The sequence below is a fragment of the Anoplopoma fimbria genome, chromosome 21 (assembly GCF_027596085.1).
Source record: "Anoplopoma fimbria isolate UVic2021 breed Golden Eagle Sablefish chromosome 21, Afim_UVic_2022, whole genome shotgun sequence".
In the NCBI taxonomy this organism is placed as follows: Eukaryota; Metazoa; Chordata; class Actinopteri; order Perciformes; family Anoplopomatidae; genus Anoplopoma; species Anoplopoma fimbria.
In genome coordinates, this window is record NC_072469.1 from 1,300,158 (window position 1) to 1,321,897 (window position 21,740).

Consider the following 21,740-nt stretch of genomic DNA (forward strand, 5'->3'; position numbering starts at 1 on the left):
GTGTGTGTGTGTGTGTGTGTGTGTGTGTGTGTGTGTGTCAGTAACACATTAACTTCTTTATCTGGAGCACTTTGCTCTCGGAGAGTTAAAGATGCTGTAAAACACAAACGGAAAGTTTTCCTGCTCAGAAGAGAAACTCAGCAAAACGCCATTTTGTGACAGAATCAGGAGACGAGGGAGGGAAGGAGACAAGGGAAGGAGAGAAGGAGACAAGGGAGGGAGGGAGGGAAGGAGACAAGGGAAAGTGAGAGCAAGAAAGGAAAGGAAAGAGGGAGAGAGGGAGTGGGGAAGAAGAAAAGGAGAGAGAGAAGGAGGGAGGAAGGAAATGTGACCATGAAAGTGTGGACGAAGGGTAGGAAACAAGGGAAGGACATGCGAAGGAGGAAAGGAGAGAGGGAGGGGAGGAAAGAGGGAGGATGGGAGACAAAGAGAGAAGGGAAGGAGACACGGTGAGGATAGGAGGAGGGAGGGAACAGGACGGAGGGAGGAGGGGAGGAGGTGAGGAGGGAGGAGGTGAGGCTGTAATCAAGTTTTGATGTCGAGTGTCAAGTTTTTCTGAGTTAAACTGGTTTAAACTGGAAACAGTTTGTCTCCTCGGCAACAGCTGTTTGCACACACACACACACACACACACACACACACACACACACACACACACACACACACACACACACACACACACACAGCTGTCCGGTCTGAGGTGGGAGGGTCGCAGGCAGCGAGGCCTCTGATTGGTCGAATGTGCGTCCTTGTACTTTAGCCTGAATCAGAGAAAAGAAAAGTTTGAGGAAGAAAAAAGAGGAGCAGCTGGAAAGGAAAGGAGGCAGAGGAGGAGGTGCAAGAAGGAAGGAGAGAGGAGGAGGAGGAGGAGGAGATGAGGAAGGCTGAGGAAGGAAGAGAGTGAGGAGAAGTAAAGAAGGAAACAAAAGGAGCAGTTGGAGAGGAAAGAGGAGATGCAAAAGGAGGTTAAGGAGAAGAGGGAGGAATGGATAGAAGAGGAGGAAACAAATAGTGGAGTTAGAGAGGAAAGAGGAGGAAGTCTAGAAAGATTGAGTCAAGAGAAGGAGGAGAAGGAGTTAAGAGAAGGATGGGTGATGGAGGTAGAGAGATAAAGCAGGAGATGAAGAAGAAGTCCAGGAGGAAGAGGAAGGAGGAAAGGAAAGAAGGATACTAAAGGAGGGAAGAGGAGAGAGAGCATCTCTGGTGAAGCCTCATCTGAACCGCATCATCTTGTGTGTGTGTGTGTGTGTGTGTGTGTGTGTGTGTGTGTGTGTGTGTGTGTGTGTGTGTGTGTGTGTGTGTGTGTGTGTGTGTGTGTGTGTGTGTGTGTGTGTGTGTGTGTGTGTGTGTGTGTGTGTCCACATGAAGGCTGTATTCTTCTGACACACAAAGACACCATTATGGTGAGAAGAGGAGGAGTTTCTGCATCTTTCTCTCTGTTTTTTCATCTCTTCCTCCTCCTCCTCCTCTTCCTCCTCCTCTTCCTCTTTAAAGGAGGAAGAGGAGTCTTCTGTTTTTTACACATCTCTCTATTTGTCAACAAATCCATAGAAAGTCACAGATGAAGCCTGTGTGTGTTGATGGAGATGAAAGAACTACAGTGAAGCATCACCCAGTCTGTAGCGGTGGGTGAGGTGCATTGTGGGTAATGTAGGCGGCTGGGTTTTGTCTAGAATGTGGAGTAAAACAAAAACAGCGATATCTCTGATTCTGCTGCTCCGATTTTTATCATTTTTGTTTTAAAGTGTTCTTCTCTTCATCCTTCTTCTCTTCTGTATAAACTTTATTTATTGTCTTTTTTATTCTTCGTCATCATTAGTGCTGCCTCCTCTTCCATATTTGAGTCTGGAAACAGACTTTTTCTGCATTAAAAATAACTTTAACGATTTAATCAATCAATCAAAGTCGTTGCCTTTAGTTCTTCATTAATCCTAGTACACCAGAAATACTCCAAGTATCAGATACACAAAGTACAAATACACATTATACTGTAAAGTTGTAGTAATGGACCAGATCATCTGAAGATGTTGAAAGATGTAGTGTGTGTGTGTGTGTGTGTGTGTGTGTGTGTGTCTGTCTGTGACGCCTTGAGGCTCTGCAGCATGCTCACACACGCCAAAGCCGGTTTACACACACACACACACACACACACACACACACACACACACACACACACACACACACACACACACACAGTCATCCTGTATATCAGGTGATGAAGGAGTTTCTCTCGTTGCTCAAACATCATCTTCATAAAGTCTCCGTTCAAACCAGCAGAACTTTATTAAAAAAAAAAAAACCAAGTCAGTGAGTTTTCAGTACATTTACAACGGAATGTACTTTAGTACATTCCGTTGTAAATGATGTCCTTTACTGTACTACATCTCAGAGTACATATTGTACATATTGTACTTTATACTGTACTACATCTCAGAGGTACATATTGTACTTTATACTGTACTACATCTCAGAGGTACATATTGTACTTTATACTGTACTACATCTCAGAGGTACATATTGTACTTTATACTGTACTACATCTCAGAGGTACATATTGTACTTTATACTGTACTACATCTCAGAGGTACATGTTGATTTTTGTTTTATAGATACGTTTACTGTTCAGTAAATACTTTTACTTTAATGTACTTCAACCACATATATACACTTTTACTTCAGTAGGGTTTCGTGTACTCTCACGTGTACAGTGGAGTATCTTTCACAGTGTGTATTAGTACTTTCTTACAGTAGAGTGTTGAAGTATCTGATGGACTGAAGGACAACAAGCCGCCTGTTGAAGCCGAACACACACTCTGTTATGGATGTGGCCAGCTGTGTGTGTGTGTGTGTGTGTGTGTGTGTGTGTGTGTGTGTGTGTGTGTGTGTGTGTGTGTGTGTGTGTGTGTGTGTGTGTGTGTGTGTGTGTGTGTGTGTGTGTGTGTGTGTGTGTGTGCACACATACAGACACTCCCAGTTGTGTTAGCAGATATGCAGGCGTTGTGTGTGTGTGTGGATTTATAGAGTATGAGAGGAGGATGAATGTGTTGCTTGTTGAGCAGAGAGACAACTGCTGGAGGATGATGGAGGAGGAGAAAGAGGAGGAGGAGAGATGGAGGAGACTTTTCCAACCACAGTGGAAAACAAGACATTTTTCTTTCTTTTTTTATTAATGATGAAATAAATCTCAGGAGCTCAGACACATCTGTTTCTGTCTTCTTCTTCTTCTTCCTCCTCCTCCTCCTCGTTCTCCTCCTCCATCACCGAATAATACTACAACTACTGTTCCTATCGTTGTACTAATACTACAGAGAGCTACACAGGGCCCAACGTTTACTTTTAGAAGCCGTTGCCAGGCAACCAGGCATCCCTTATATTTGAAGTCATAAAGCAACGTATCTTTAAACAACAGTTTGTACGACGTGAATACAGTCTTTTCTAAATACATTCCATCTTCACAGGAAGCTACTTTATTTATAAGTTTGTTTATATATAATACTTCCTGGTTCATAAACACTGATAACATATGAATAGATTTAGATGGATATCTATGAATTATGGTGCATTATTTTGGTAGGTTTAGCTACGAATGCTGGATGAGAACCGAATTAAGACAGTTTGCAGTTCAGAGATCATCGTCTTCATCGTCTTCATCGTCTTCATCGTTCCTTTTCTGTCCGTTTGTCTGAAGTTTGTGTTCAACAAACAGCCTGCAGGAAGTCACAGTGTTAGAAGTTTAACTTTGTAGTTAAGGACTGGTGTGTGTTAGTGTGTGTGTTAGTGTGTGTGTGTGTGTGTGTGTGTGTGTGTGTGTGTGTGTGTGTGTGTGTGTGTGGGTTAGTGTGTGTGGGTTAGTGTGTGTTAACATCTGCTGGCTGCTGTCTCAGTGAACACACACACACACTCACACACACACACACACACACTCACACACACACTCAGCACCACAAGTGTTTGGCAGGAGCTGGTGTGTGTTCAGGTTAAAGCATCTGGTGAATAATGAAGCTTCAGTGAGTCAGAAACAGAGGACACACGCACACACACACACACGCACACACACGCACACGCACGCACACACACACGCACACACACAGACGCAGCGTAGCGCGGCTAGCTTAGCATCTGTTAACGTGGTTTCAATGAATAGAGGTCTCACAGAGGAGACAGAGTCGAGGTCGTTGGCTGTCTGCGACACCTGTTGAAGTGTGTGTGTGTGTGTGTGTGTGTGTGTGTGTGTGTGTGTGTGTGTGTGTGTGTGTGTGTGTGTGTGTGTGTGTGTGTGTGTGTGTGTGTGTGTGTGTGTGTGTGTGTGTGTGACAGCTGCTCAGCACATTGACAGGGACCCCCTGCTCTGACTTATTACCCCCCTCCCTTAACACCGCCATGGCTGTAATTACAGACGAGAGCTGGAGGAGAAAAGATGGAGAAAGTCCTGCAGAAACAAAAAGACTCTTATAGAAAGGAGGAAGACACACACACACACACACACACACACACACACACACACACACACACACACACACACACACACACACACACACACACACACACACACACACACTCACAGTCAGCTGATATGATTTTTTGCAGCCTTTTCATTTTCTCGTCTTTCCCATGTAAATATGAGGAAGTGATTTTGCGAGTCGAACCAACACGCAGTTTCTTTTTGACAAAAAACTTTCAGACTTCTTCTGTTAAAATGTGAGAAACTGAGTCACGTTACTGAAAGCATCACAGGACATTTAAAGCATTTAAAAATCTACTTCCAAGTGTAGAATGTGGTTACTGTTGTCTTCTTTAACATGAACTCTGTTTCTGTCTTTGAGGAGAGAAACTAGATTCCTTTTTTGACAGTTTTGGAGCATTTCTTTGCTCTGTGACCTTGATTTTCACTGAAGTATAAGTCCAAGTTTCACAGATTTGTTGTCACATGACTGTTGGTCTCAGATGAGCTAATCATGACTCCATAGTTTCACTGAAGAGCTCAGAATTTAATGTTTTTTACAGAATCTGTTTAAAGCAAATGGTTTATTTGTGGCGACATTTTAAATGAGACGTGTAGAATAAAATGTCACAATTTTAAGCTTTGTTTTGATTGCTTGTGTTTGTAGCACATGATGTGTTCAAGGACCGTCCAAAAGATGATAATCCAACGATAAAGATGTTGTTCTACAGCGTCTGGCTGTGGGAAACAGTGTCGTTTTTGCGATTGTTTAAAGAAAACGTGCTTTTCAATCCCAGCGGTGGGTTTTTGGATTCAGATGCTAAACATGTGATCATGTTTGTCATGTCTTTTATCAGAGAGGAATCTGATATAGTGACTTAAAACACCTGAACGCTGCTTCATAAAACAGTTTTCTCACTCCTGTTTCACCTCAAGGTTGTCAAAATCATCTCAAATAACAGCCTCCAAACTTCAGGTTCTCCAATTAACTCTGAAGTTCTTTGTGTTTTCTTGTTGGCCGTCGTTGAGTTCTTTTAAAACCATCTTTATGAATCATTAGAGCGTCATAAAGCTCCTTAAAGTCACTGTTAAGCACCTGAACGCATCATGCATGACTCAGTACGCTCCTGGTGCATGATGGTCCGTATTTGTACAGAGATGTGAGAATCTGTCACTCAGCACATGATGAGACTTGAACCGAAGGTGAACCAGTAACTGAGCAGTGACTCACCTGGTGATAAGGATGCTCTCACTCATATATAAGGGAGGAGGGAGGGAGGGGGGAGGGAGGTGTTGATGTCCTTGAGGGTGGCAGGCAGCCGGCCAATCAGGGCAGAGTTTAGTGAGCGTGAGCAGTAGAGTCAACAGAGGAGAAGAGGCTCGTCTGGTCCGACTGGATTCTCTTCTTCTACTCTTTCTTTATGTCTCCCTCCTTCTTCTTCTCTCTCTCCCCCCTCTCTCTCTCCATCAATGCTTTGCAATGGTTACACAATCCACACTGACAGTGTTCCACCCTGTTTCCTGGAGAAGGACTCTCTAGGCGTGTTATGGAAGCAGTTAATCAGAGGCTTTCTGAAGGGACTCTGGTGCTCAGATGCAGTACCACGTTTGTCCACAGGGGTTGCCAGAATCAACACATAATGAAAGTCCCTCTTAGTAACTAATATAACATTTTCTAATAATTTAAATGTGTCAATGAAAGAGAATTTTGACATATTTTGCAAGCTTTAATCTGCGGTAAAGTCATTTAAATATACATATTATGGCTCTCTTCAGGTGTCAAAATGTCTTAAATTTAGACTGAAAGTTCATGTGCGTTTTGTAGTCCTTTTCTTTTTCCTCCTCTTTCTGTCTCTTCTCAAATTTTCTTTTGCTGAAGTTCAACATAAGTCCTCATCTATGAAATGTAAAAAAATAGTGAACAAATTCCTAACGTGTCTGCGTCCAAAACTATAACACTTTAAAAAAAAGCAGCAAATTCTCTTTATTTGAGAGGCCCTAAATATGTATGTGTGTGTATATGTATATATATATATATATATATATATATATATTATAGTGATATAGTGACATACAAATGACTGAAATGATGAATCAATTATCTAAATAAGAAATGCATACAAATATGTATATATAGATGTATTCTGAAATATCATTTTTGATGTGTAAACTTGTGTCTTTCTGCATGTTTTACATATAAAAAAACAAGTTTTAAACTTAAAGCTTTTCTCCTCTTTTTGATGCATTTTCTTCCTTTTTATTTTTACTCTCATCTTCATTTATTGATTTAGTTTCAACTTATTTATTGTCACATGCACAACAGAGAACGTCTTTAGATCTCCGGCTCAACAGAAACACTCTTTAAATAAAGAGAGAAAACTTAACACTAAATCTAATCTAAGACATTAAATAGTGCAGAAGTTCAAATATAAATCTAATGAAAAACATAAAAGTATTTTTATTGTTCTGGTATTTGTTGTACATCGTCAGATAAAAACTTTTTAAAAAGCAAAGTACTTCATTCTGTCTTTATAAATGATTCAAATTTCACTCTTTCTTTCTCTTAATCCTCCTTCTTGTCATCTTCATCTGAGTTATTGTCTCCTTTCTCCTCAAGTCTTTTATTTTGTTACATCTCCTCTTCCTCCTCTTATCTCCTCTCCTCCAGGCTCTCCACACTTGTTCATGCCTGTCAACCAAAAGCAGGGCAGCATTCTTCAACACACACACACACACACACACACACACACACACACACACACACACATTCCTCATCCTGCTCTGCGGGTTATTTTTACCACCAGAGTGTCTTACAGGCTCTCACATCTTTTCATCCACAAACTTCTCTCAGGTTGTTTTTTGGTTTTTTTTGCTGAGTCATTCCTCCTCTTTGCTCCCAGTCAACCCAGTTACAGTGTAACAGACACTAACCAGCTCACAGACACGCCACGGCCGGTTAATGTTTCATGGACAGAAAAAAACAAAAAGCTTTCAGTGTTCATGTTGATTATTTTACAGCCTCTCCTCTCTGCTCTGAGTTCAGCAGCCTGAAGTTCAGTCAAAGATTCACAGATTTGTTGTCACGTGACTGTTGGTCTCAGATGAATCAATCATGGCTTCATAGTTTCACTGAGGAGCTCAGAATTTAATGTTTTTACAGAATCTGGTTAAAGCAAAAAGATTTTAAATGAGACATGTAGAATAAAATGTTTTTTATGAACTATCACAAGGATAAGCTTTGTATCTGCTGCTTTTTCTGTGTGTTGCACATGATGTGTTCAAAGACCGTCGGAAAGATGAAAGTCTGACTATTGCGACAGCTTCTGGCTGTGATAAACGGTGTAGGTTTGGCGATTGTTAAAGAAAAAAACATCCCGCCGGTGTGTTTTGTGGTTCAGGGGGTTAAAGAAGATGATTAAAGTAAAAACACTCCTTTCCATGTTTGAAAGAACTTAAACTAGCATTAGAAAGGGGATTCATATGCACACGGTCTTCTTTTCTAATAGATATTTGAAGTCTTTTAACATAGAAAATGTTTTTATTCTGCATTTTGTCCCAGAAACGCATCAGATACTGATAAGATTCTGTCTATGAAACTACAGTTGGTTGATATTTCTGCTGAAAGCGACTGAACCCTGTGGGGACATGAGCAGCTTTAATCTGCATCTGGAGCCGTTTAGCGCCTCAAAGCTGAAACAATGCAGCAGCAGCAGCAGAAAGCCGCGTCTGTTAGCGCAGCGCGGCGGCTAAAGTGAGTTAGCGCTGCTAGCTCATTAGCTGCTGGCTTAGCGGGAGCTTTGTGTGGTGGAGGGCAGAGCGAGGTGATAAACCTCCCGGTGTTCACCTCCCTGTATCGGCTTACATCCAAACACAGCAGCTACACTAACGCTTTCTGAGGAGTTTACACCTCCATGATGATGATGAAGATGATGATGATGATGAAGATGATGAAGAGGAGGAGCTTGTCTTCAAAGCGCTTTAATAAAGAGCTAAACTGCTGATTTTCCTCTTTTCTCCATCACCTCTTCATCGCTCTCCTCTTCTCTCCCTCCTAATTAGTCTTAACAGACCTCTAAGCTCTTAATCTCCCTCTCCTCCTCCTCCTCTTCATCCCTCCATCATCCATCCATAAATACTTCCACTCCTCCAGCTTTGCAGCCTGTTGCATCCTCTCCTCCACCCGTCTCCTCTTCTCTCACCTCAGTTTGTTTTGTCTGACAGCAGCAGATTATGTCTGATGCTCAGCCCTCTTCTTCCTCCTCCTCTTCCTCCTCCTCGTCCTCCTCATCCTCATCCCGTCTGCATCAGGAGCTCATTAGCTGCAGTTAAGCTTGTGTTTACTCTGAGCATCATCACCATTTAGCTTCTTCTTCTTCAGTTGTTGTTTCATCAGCGTGTTCCTCGCAGACGGTTACTTAAATAACTTCACAAAAACATATTTATTTCTCGTTGCACATATTTTAAGGTAATTTTTAAAAGTATATGTCATTATGCAGGATACAATAGCTGTTTTTATATTATTTTTACCACTGAAGCATCATGAAGACGTCCAAATCATTTGCTCTGAATTATATATGTAACATATTATATTATTAAAATATATATATGTAATACATTATACTATATATATATATTATATTTTTTACTTATATGTAATATATTATCATATATTATAAATATATATATATTATATATATTATATTTATATATATATATATATATATATATATATATATATAAACATTTTTGTACATTATTTATATTTATATATATATTTACCTCACCAAAGTGTTTAAAGTTGCTACCTGTTAATTAATTAAAACATAAATTATAAATATAACGTATTCTTATTTTTCTCCTGATTAGATTGCAGTTATCTCGTTTGTTTTACTTCATGTTTCCCTTATATTTAATTGTACATAAGAATGATTAATTTGACAGCACATATTACCTAATTCAAATACAAAACACACAATAACTTGTACATGCATCGTAGTACTGAAGAATACTTCATCTTTCTCTGGTTGTACTGAAGCTGGAGTTACTTTTTACACTCAACGTGGGAATAATTAGTTTTTTTCTCACGTTCTTCATCACTTAAGAGTTTTCTCTTCATTTTTCTTTCTCTTTTCTTTTCTTGCATCTTATTCTGAAAGTCCAACAATAGATTCCGAGCTTTAACCTGACAGAAAAATACAAACTTGTGTACTTCTACCTGCAGTACTACTTGCAGTATACAACTTTCCGACATCACGGAGTACATTTTTCATGCTGATGATGTTTTTGTGTCGTTCTGTGATATACTCTGTGTTGTTGTAGAAGGTGACTTAATGTAATTGTGTGTATTAATGTGAACAGGTGTGTTGTGTCGTTGTGTATTCTGTGTGTGTGTGTGTGTGTGTTACTGACTGTCTCTCTGTGCTCTCCCCCCTGCAGTGTGAGCAGTGGTTGCAGACACACACACAACAACAAACCCCGCCCCCTTCCTCCCGCGTCGCCCCCCCTCCCACGAGCGACACGAGCGTTGCTTAACGGGAAAAAAACAGGACGGGTAAATATAAGCTCCTCCCTCCTCCCCATCCATCTACCCCGCCCCGCTGGCGAGCACATCAAACACACCTCTGCCTGGCCGAGCTCCTCCCTCTCCGTCTGTACCTCCTGTCTGTCGTTCACGCTCGCTTCAGACGCATCGCGGCGCTCCTCCTCCTCCTCCTCTGTCGTCTTCATCCTTACTGCTCCTCCTCCTCATCCTCACCCGTTCAGCAGCATGGCCCTCACCCCCCATATCATCACCGACCTTTGACCCCTTTTTCATTCTTGAGCATCTTCCTCCGACTTCCATCCGCCATAACTAAATACATTTACTAAAGTACTTCATTTATTCTCTTCTCATGCTGCTTTCTACTCCACTACATCGATCTGAATGTAAAAACTAATACAGAAAATAATGTTAATATTTAATTATAATGTTAATAATTCAAAATAATTAGTTTATAATTCAAAATGAGCTCAAACTCAACCAAATAAAACAGTAAAATCCTGTTTTATGAGTAATCTTATAATAGAATATAATAATAGAATATATATAATAGAATATTATTATCAGGATTTTTACTGTAAAAGAGTACTTTTATACTCTGGTATTAGTACTTTTACTGATACAAACAAATCTTTCAAACTAACTATATTTACACTGTGGTATATGTACTTTTACTTAAACAGAGTATTAATACGCTGTGGTATGAGTACTTTTACTGAAACAAAGTATTAATACACCTTCGTATTAGTACTTCTACTGTACCAGAGTATCTATACACCCTCGTATTAGTACTTTTGTCTGAATACTTCCATCCACCCTCACCTGTAAACGCTGCATCACCTGCTGCTTCCTGATTGGCTCGCTGTCATGTGATCGCTTTGATCAGCTGATGAATTATTCTCTGTTTGTTTGTTTGGCTGCTTCCTGCTTCTGTCGGATCAGAGTTCATTCACAGATGTTTTAAACTTGTTTTATTGTCTTTATGTTGATGATTTCTTTATGGCTCTGATCTTTAGTCGGTAGACATTTTAAATCTTTATAATCTGATTTAACGTTGTGTTTGTGTTGTTAGATGAGTTTAGAGGGATTTGTGCTGTTTGTTCTTTTGCACCCTGATATTCTTCTTTAATTTCCCTTTAAATATCTTTTAATGTTTGATGATACATTAGTTCTGTTTCAGCTTTTGGTTGCTCCTCGTTGTTTATTTAAATGGAAATAATCTAAACGTCTTTTGCATCAGTTTACACACATTTACCCCAAAAGTTTCTGTGAGTTTGAGCGATTATTGTTGGTCCATCAGTTCAGGTGTATTTAAAGCATTTTTGCCTTTATTGGAGGGAAATTAAGCGTGTTTTAAAATATAAAATAGATGTTTATTTGCAAACACTTGAACACAAAATTAGAAGAATCTGAAATTAACTATTGTTTTAACAAAGCACGAATATTTATCGAAATAATAGAAAAAATTGTAATAAATTAAGTAAAATCTTCCTGAAAGATGGATTTTATTTGGTTTTTAGCTCTAAAAATAATAAATAAATGCTATAAAGACAAACATGCAAATATATAAAGTAGAACAACACAAAACAACTTGTATTTAGTTTGTAGAATATGCAGTTTTTTTACTAAAGGTTTGGTTTACGGAGGAAAGTAACAGAAACAAGAAAAGAAAAGATGAGACGGGATGTGTGTGTGTGTGTGTGTGTGTTCATCTGAGAGCGAGCGGAGGAATCTGCGTCCTGATTGGCCGAGAGCTGGCAGACATTTTCCACACTCGTACTGCTCTGTGATTGGCTGAGACTCCATCTCCCCCCTCCCTCCTCTCGGCCTCCAGGCTCTGGTATGCCGTACAGTAGAGCTGACACACCGTCGATGCTATCTCAACACTTTATCACGTCGGGTCTAAACTCCAACGTGTGTGTGTGTGTGTGTGTGTGTGTGTGTGTGTGTGTGTGTGTGTGTGTGTGTGTGTGTGTGTGTGTGTGTGTGTGTGTGTGTGTGTGTGTGTGTGTGTGTGTGTGTGTGTGTGTGTCGACTGCACCACAAACACACACACACACACACACACACACACACATACTAACACACACACATCAGTCAATCTGTAACCAAGCTGGAGGGTTGAAAACACACACACACACAGAAGGGAAAAGCCTGAAAGACTAGATGATGCAAGAGGGAGGATGAGGAGGAGGAGGAGGAGGAGGAGGAGGAGGAGGAGGAGGAGGGAGGAGGAGGAGGAAGAGGAGGAGCAGGATGAGCAGAGTTGCACACATGCAACAAAAGTTAAACAAGTTTTTTATTCAAATTTTTTCAAAAGATGTAGCAGGACAAACATGCCTTAAGTCTCCCGTTTGTTCCACTGAAGCTGGAACAAAAAGTCCAATAATAGATTTATTGATTATAATAATAATCAGAAATATTAAAGCTTCACCAGTGTGAAGATTTGCTGATTTTTATCTGGTTTTATATCTTTTTTATAAACGTCACCTTGACCTCTTGCGAATTCGGAGACACTTCTTTACACAATAATATTTAATATTTATAAAAGAAGAAACAAGGCAACATTTACACTCACTTTATTTTTATATAAAAGAAAACATATTTAGAGTATAATATCTTTTGTTTAACCAGTAACCTCAGATATACCTCTTTTTGCAAAATACACCAGACTCCATTGTTGAAAACAGTCATTTTACAGTATCGTATAAACTCTCTAAACTCGAACTCGAAACAAAATAAAACTAATTAAAACTGCTTTACTTCATCTTTCCACATTTCCAACAATCACTAACTCTGATTTTATCCAAATAATACTTAAATTCACTGCGTTAGATGTAGAAACATCGGTAGATAAACAAGGGAAAGTGCTTCCAATGATGTATTTTAACAAAACCAGAGTTGTTGATTGTTTTAAACAGTGGAAACACAAACAAGACGGGTTTAGTGAGTTTTTATTCTGTTTCTGTCTAAATTTAATGAAGCATGTTTTTGTGAATGGGGTCTGGTGTAAAGGACGAGGAGCGATATAACTTCTGTTTCTTGTTAAACAAAAAAAAATACTCATACTAAGTTCTATCTCTGCAGAACCTTTTTTAAAATGCTGCAGAACCTTTTTTAAAATGCTGCAGGACACTTTTGCAAGTCGTCCACAGTGGAACGGTGAGGATGCAGGGTTGCAATTATTTAAATGTATTTATTGGTTCGTCTCTTTCCTGTTTCAACCCGTGCACAAAGCTCCACAAACAGCGGAGTGTGTGCTAACACGTTCGGGCAAAGAACTGCTGCGAGGGGAAGGGAGGGACGTCGGGAGAGAGGTGCATGATGGGTAATGGCAGCTGAGTGTTAGGTGGTGGGGGTCAACGAGGAAGAGAGCGAGAATGCCCATCAATCTCTCTCGCTCTGAAACAACCCTCACACATTGAGGGGGGGAGACTTGCGAGTCCCGTGAGTTTCAGCTTCCTGTTGTGGTCGAGGCTCAGAAACAGAAACAGATAAAAAAAAAAAAGACTTTCGGTTTCATCAGACTCAAAGTTAGTTTGATGATTAGTTGTTTTTTAAGCAAATTTACGCGCTTGCTTCCTCACATGCAGACATTTTGGGATGTTGTCTCTGGTTTTTAAGCCGTTGCTATCACACAATTAGTTTGTGTTAATATATATATATCCTTAGAAGTGTGTTTTTCAGTAAACAGAGATGTTGATTTGCAAACAAATTAACACATTTTACTGCAAAGAATGGAGGAAATGCGTCAAATCTTCTTGAGATGAAACACTGCTTATCAGAAGTAAAGATTTGAACAATTAAAGTGGAATAAGATGATAAAATATATATAGTTTTTAACTGATTCTGTACAATGTTAAGCATACAGAATGAGATGTTTTTGCTCAAAATCTACATAAAAAGAAATGTACATGTGCCAGAATTTGAAGTGATTTAAATTGGAAGGATTTTAAATGAACTATTGTATTAACAAAGCTCAAACATTTATCAAAATAATGGAAAAATTTAGTATTCAATTAATTTCATCATCTTAAAGCAAATTTTAATCCTATTTTTAGCTGTAAAAATCTGAAATAAATCTGAGATGTTCATTTAATGATATTAATCAATGCTCAACGCTGACATTTAAAAAAATGTACATGTACCAGAATTTAACTAAAATATTTAAATCAGAAAGAAACTAATATAATATATATATATATATAATATAATAATAATATAACTAATACTTTAATCCTTAAAGAAACTATTGTATTAACAAAGGGGAAATATTTATAAAAAATATTAGATACATACAATAATAAATGAATGAAGTCTTCCTTCAAGGGGCCTATTTTCTGCACAATAAGAATATATTGTTAAACCATATGTACTTCACTTGTTCCATAACATACTTTAAATTGTAATTTTAACACTGACAAGTAATTGAATGAAACTATTGCAGCTAAAAAGAAGTTGATATTAAGCTGGAAAGCTAATTAGCTTCTGGGTCATGTTAATGAGGTCAGTGGTAGTTGCTAAACTAACATGATTCTAGCAATACACTTTTATAAATGACATTACATTAGAGTCATTTAGCAGATGCTTTTATCCAAAGCGACTTACAATAAGTGTATTCAACATCGGTGTTCAAGAGAACTACTAGTCACCAGAAGTCATAAGTGCATTTGAAGGTGCAAATTGAAGGTGTATCAAGTTTAAAAAAAGTTCCGTAAACCAAACTTAATTGAACTTTTACTACATTTACAGTGGCGGACATATTGGATTGACAGTAAAGTTTGTGATCGTAGTTTAACGTTGGAGGCTTAGAAACACACTGAGCACTGACTGAATGTCGGCTAACGAAGTCTGGACGTACGTTTATAAGAAATGTTGACAGGAATCTGGTTTGTCCTGTGTGTCTTTGGGGCGTTGCATCTCTGCATGTATGTGAAGCCATTTTGAATGAGATGAAAAGAGAGAGACAGTTAGGAGGAGGTAATAAATAGCCGACATATGGTCACTGGATCCCGTATCCTCCTCCCCCACCTCCCTACCCATCTCCCCCATACATCCCTCCATCCCTCACCTCCTGTCTGCTAAACAGACTGTTAGCCGACACCCGGGACAAACATCCCACCTCGCTAAAAGAGAGGATGTAAAAAATAATGCAGAAGGTTAGATTGAAAGAAAAAAGAGGAAGAGTTAAAAGCAGGAAGTTGTGGATGAGTCCTGCGGGGATGTTTGTTTTCTACAGCAGGTGTCAGTTTTGTCAGTTGGCCTTGTGGGGCGTTATGCTAACGTTACTTAGCTTGGAGCTAGGGGTGTAACTGTAAAATAAGATGCGAACATTTATTAGGCAAATAAACATTTAAAGCTGGGGCTCAGCCATAGGAACACTCCCATTCAGAGGCTAACCTGACTAGCATCGTTAAGCTAACGAAAAAAGGCCCGACTCACTGCCAGGGCTTTCTGCGTCGCACTAAAGAATGCTAACGTTACTTAGCTTATAGCTAGGAGTGTAACTGTTTGGTACAGCAGGAAAAATAAGATGCGAAATATAAAATTTTTGTTATTTATTAGGCAAATAAACATTTAAAACTGTGGCTCAGCCATAGGAACGCTCCCATTGTTTGGTACTCACTGCCAGGGCAGAAATTATGAAAAATAAGATGCTACTCATGCTTGCTAACGTTACTTAAGAAATAACTGTTTGGTCCATACAGCAGGAAAAATAAGATGCGAAATATTTGTTATTTATTAGGCAAATAAACATTTAAAGCTGGGGCTCAGCCATAGGAACACTCCCATTCAGAGGCTAACCTGACTAGCATCGTTAAGCTAACGAAAAAAGGCCTGACTCACTGCCAGGGCTTTCTGCGTCGCACTAAAGAAATTATGTTACACATTTGCTAATATTTAGACCTAATTTAAAGCAAATGCACTAAAAAAGAGGAAGAGTTAAAAGCAGAAAGTTGTGGATGAGTCCTGCGGGATGTTTGTTTTCTACAGCAGGTGTCAGTTTGGTCAGTTGGCCTATGGCTCTCTGCCCTTGTGGGGCTGTAAATGATGCTAACGGCTACTCATGCTTGCTAACGTTACTTAGCTTGGAGCTAGGGGTGTAACTGTTTGGTACAGCAGGAAAAATAAGATGCGAAATATAAAGTTACGTCATTTATTAGGCAAATAAACATTTAAAGCTGGGGCTCAGCCATAGGAACACTCCCATTCAGAGGCTAACCTGACTAGCATCGCAAATAAACATTTAAAGCTGGGGCTAAGGAACACTCCCAAGAGGCCCGACTCACTGCCAGGGCTTTCTGCGTCGCACTAAAGAAATTATGTTACACATTTGCTAATATTTAGACCTAATTTAGAGTATAATGCACTAATTTGACAGTAATTATTTCATTAACGGAGAAATTGAAAACATTTTCATACGGAACATCCTGTACTTACTACAGAATGTTAGTTAGCCTTTAACGATAGCATCTTACAATGCTAACGCTGGACTAACACTGTTTAAAAATACCAACTAGCTAGCAGAGCATTAGCTTATCCATTTAGCCCAGCAGTGCTAGTTTTATTAGCTTTAAAAGCTCTTAGCATCACAAATGATGCTACTCAGTTAGCATGAATTAGTATATTAACATGAAGTTCTCACTGAAAGAATGTTGGTTTATTATTAGGTAGTTAGTATATTCTTGACATTTTGTATACACAGTGATCAATCAGTGAATTAAAACAACATTTTAGTTGCTAGCTAGCTGAAATAGGCAGCTGTAGCATGCTGTGTAGCTACTGCTAACACAATGTAGCATCAGTAGTTTTAAACTTAATGTTAACATATCAAAATGCTAACTTACTGAACAGGTAATTAGCATTGTTGTGAACTTTTGTAAACATAGTGATTAATCAGTTAAATAATACAAAAACATTTTAGCTGTAGCCCCAATTAGCCAGCTAAAGCATGCTACGTAGCTATTGCTAAGTATGGTGTCAGCTGCCTCAGCTACTAACACAAGGTTAAAGCAGGGTTATTTCAAGATGTTTTTGTTGTTTAAACAGATTAAAAGCATATAAAGAGACAATACTTTAATTTATATTTACTAGTTAATGAATAAACTATTTAATTATGTGATGAAATGGTCATAAAGCTCATGCAGTTTGAGCTTTTATTAGTGAAGTGATAAGAGACGTGAACTCTGCTGTGACTCTGCAGGCCAGATTTTATGTCCCAGCTGTCCCGTCAGATGAGAGGAGGATTTATGGGGCTCAGGTGACAGGAAACTTTTTGGACTCTCCATCCATCCCTCCTCCTCCTCCTCCTCCTCCTCCCCATAATGACTGACTGTCACTGGGTTACATCTTCACACAGGTGCCTCACACAGCAGGAGGTTGTGAAATCATTGACCTCAGTGTGACTTGGCAAGAAAAAGAAAATGGGAAACTAAACTTCATCATCTGGTTTTTCACTTAATCTGAATTTATTTTTTTTAAACATAAAATCACGTCTGGTAACCGTCCAAACTATCTGATCATTTACAGGCCTCGGACAGAGTGAAGGTTATTTGTTGGGTAGCTGTTGGATGACTGTTTAACCACCTTGGACTGATGATGTGTGTTCAGCTGAGGTCAGGGTGACTTTTAGAAACGCCAAAATGTTTCACGCACACAAACAGGTCAACACACAGTCTGTGAGAGTTAAGTTCTTTCTTTACAAATAGAATTTAATTAAGATTTCCTCCCGTATCAACAAGACAAACAAACAACCTTAGTATCTTCATATGAGACCAACTTCAATGAAATATGTTAAATATAAATACACATAGGCTTCTTCAAATGTAAAGGTGTAACCAAACAAACAGACATCTTTTTGTTTGTTTTTGTTAGTGGAAGTGTTTTCAAGTGTTTGTGTGGATGTATGAAAGTGTTTCATATATTCATATATATATATATATATATATATAAAATGGACCAGAGGGATGTGCGGTTTTGTCTGAGGAGAAAGAAGAGTATAATAATAATAATAATAAAATAAAAATATTTTTTTTAAATAATAAAATAAATAAATATATATAAATAAATGGTGATAATGACGTTCATCAAAGTTCAATTATTAAATTAATAATAATTATAGTTATAAAATAATAATAATAATAATTATAAAAATGACAAGTATATACAGTAATATTAATAATTTATAAAAAATATTTAAAATATTTCTAGGGCTAAATTTGACTATTAATTGAATATTTGAAATAATCCAAAACAATAATAATGTAAAAGTTAGTTTTAATATCATAGATGACAAAGAAAACCAACAAATATCCACATTTGAAAAATTGGAAGCACCAAACTTTTGTGTTTTTTATCATAAAACTTAAATGAAGCAATTAAAATAAATTAAAATGAGATAAAATATAAATTAATCTTATGCATCATTTGTAGTTTGCCCGGCAGGTATTTTATTATAATCTGAACACAACAGCCGTATAGTTTAACAGCTTGACTACCTTCACACAGGTATCCTGTAACCACGGCAACAGCACTGATGCTTCCTGTTATCTACAACTAGTAAACTCTCATAAAAACTTTAAAACACTGGATGACAATATGAATTATCTTCTTCTTTTGGTAAGTTATCCAAGTTAAAGATTAAATATAAATAAATATGTGTCCTCATGTAGAAAAAAATGATATAAATATCTTGATTACAGTGAATAGTTTTGTACTTTTACATCATTCTTCTGTTGATCCTGTGAGACTGCACATTATTAGGATATAATACTTTATCACCTCCGCAAAGGAAAGTTGTGTTTTTGTTTTGTTTTGTTTGTTTGTCTGCAGGATTACAGAAAAAACTTATGCCCAGATTTTCATGAGACTTTGTAGAAGTGTGTAACATGAACAAAGTACGGGACTTTAAAATCAAAATGTGGATAAACATTGTTTTTTACATATGGAAACTGCCTTTTGAGTAAAAGACAAATACATTTGTATCAGATCATATTATTAAACTAAATATGATATTCATGTCGTGATCCAACTGGAAATTACAAAAAATACAAACTAGTAAATGAGTTAAAAGTAATTGCTTTTTTAAAAAGAAAAAACATACAGTACACAAGTAAAAAAACATATATCCCCAAAAATATATCCATTAAAGTTTGTTTTAATTAACTTGAATGATGATGGACCTGTAATTATTTTTGATAAATCCCATTTTGTGTGAAATAAAACCTCGTTTTCAGGACTTAAGAACAATTATGTCAATTCCCTCGATCAATTCTATCAGTTTAACTTTTATGATTTGAACAAACGTAATATTTAAAACTAAAATGCATAAAAACAAATACTCAAACTCTACTTCGGTTCCTAAATATCCCATAAAGTTTGTAAATTACCTACTTTTATTTGACATTTGGCCGTTTTAAAGGCATCATTAGGTGAATTTCTGGTTTCCTGCTGCAAAAAGTCACGTTTTATACTTTAAGTTCCTCCCATGGTGCTAATAAGTTGACTTCCTGCTTTAGAACATTCTGCGTTTTCCTTTTTGGGACATCATTGTGTGATTTATTTAATTTTTAAATGTTGAACCACGAGAGAAAAGATTTAAAGGAGTGATGACGTTACAGGGTGAATGAATGGAGCGCCCCCACTTTTGTTTGCAGCCGTTTTGGCACCGAGAGACAACTTTTCCATCACTGACACACACACACACACACACACACACACACACACACACACACACACACACACACACACACACACACACACACACACACACACACACACACACACACGCAGTACTGGCTCCCACATGGTGACCTTTTTTTCTGCTTTTGCATGGATGTGCAGGAATGTCAGGATGTCAGCGGTGTGTGTGTGTGTGTGTGTGTGTGTGTGTGTGTGTGTGTGTGTGTGTGTGTGTGTGTGTGTGTGTGTGTGTGTGTGTGTGTGTGTGTGTGTGTGTGTGTGTGTGTGTGTGTGTGTGTGTGTGTGTGTGTGTGTGTGAATGATGGCTGGGAGCAGATGCAGTAACACAGTCGTACATTCAGTTTCTAGTCGTGTTAGCAGCATCGCTGGGAGGATAATAAAAGACGATGGACGGACTGAAGTAGATCTATTTCCCTCCCTCACTTCTCTCCTTCCTTCCTTCCTTCATTCCTTCATACTCAACACTCCCAGCTTCTCTTTTGGTTTATCTTTCCTCCGTCCTTCCTTTGCTTTATCCTCATTTCTATAATGTTTTCCTTCCCATCCTCCATCCTTTTGAACCCACTGTTACTCAGCATATCTTCCCTCCTCCCTTCAACAGCAACACTTTCTGTTTATCCACCATCTTCCCTCCCTCCTTCCCTCCATCTATCCTCCCCTTCTCCCTCCATCCTTTTTAAGACACTTAATCTCCTTTCCTTCTCTGCTTGTCACCACCTCTCCCCCCCCCATAGCCGTCTGTTGCCGTCCGTTTCAACAGGTTGTAAAAAAGTGCAGTCAGAGCAGTTTATCAGCCAATCACATCGTCTGTTTGTGTTTGTGCTAAAGACGAATGATGCTAACGTAAAAAAAACAATCCAGAGCTGTGTGTGTGTGTGTGTGTGTGTGTGTGTGTGTGTGTGTGTGTGTGTGTGTGTGTGTGTGTGTGTGTGTGTGTGTGTGTGTGTGTGTGTGTGTGTGTGTGTGTGTACACACCTGCCGCGGCCGTGTTACAGTTTGTCATGTAAGAGCAGTGATACAAGGAGAGGTCACACACACACACACACACACACACACACACACACACACACACACACACACACACACACACACACACACGCACTCGGCCAGTTGTCACCAGTCACTCGTAGAGCTCCTCTCCTCCTCCATCTTGTTTTATCCTCCTGAATAACAAACTGAAACCAAACATTGTAACCAGAAAAAAAGAGCAAATTCAACCAATAATATAATAATAATAATAACTATTATTATTTTAACTTTAGTTCTGTATATTTTTTAAGCTAATGTTAACTTGATATATTTTCATACTTAGATTAAACTCCTCATCTTCTATCTTTCCTTTTTTCTGCATCCATTCCAAACTTTGTTCATCATTTTAGAGTTTCCTCTCTTCAAACGTTTTCTTCTTCTCTCCTCTTCCTTCTCTTTAAGTTTTTTTCTTTGAACCAGAAGGAATGTCACACACCCTCTCCCACCATCCAACACACACACACACACACATGAACACACACACATGAACACACACACACACACACACACACACACACACACACACACGAACACACACACACACACACACACACACACACACACACACACACACACACACATGAACACACACACACACACACACACACACACACACACACTCTCTGAGCTGGAGGAGGAAGTGGCCAGCTCTGGAGAGCGTCTTCCTGTGGGGGCTGCCAAACAGGAAACAGTAATTACCTCTCCTTTTTCTTCTTCTCCTTCTTCTTCTTCTTATTTTTTTCTTCTTCTTCTTCTTCTTCTTCTTCTTCTTCTTCTTCTTCTTCTTCTTCTTCTTCTTCTTCTTCATTCTTCTTCTTCTTTTTCTTCTTCTTCTTCTTCTTCTTCTTCTTCTTCTTCTTCTTTTCTTTTTCTCCTTCTTTTCTTTTTCTTCTTCTTCTTCTTCTTCTTCTTCTTCATTCTTTCTTCTTCTTTTCTTCTTCTCTTTTCTTCTTCTTCTTCTTCTTCTTCTTCTTCTTCATCTTCTTCTTCTTCTTTTTCTTCTTCTTCATCCTCTTCTTCTTCTTTTTC

At 38.5% G+C, this 21,740-nt stretch overlaps 1 protein-coding gene across 1 annotated transcript in view; it reads left to right on the plus strand.

Moving 5' to 3' along the window:
• rreb1a (ras responsive element binding protein 1a) overlaps positions 1–21,740 on the plus strand; it is a 67,077-nt gene that overhangs the window by 16,596 nt on the left and 28,741 nt on the right.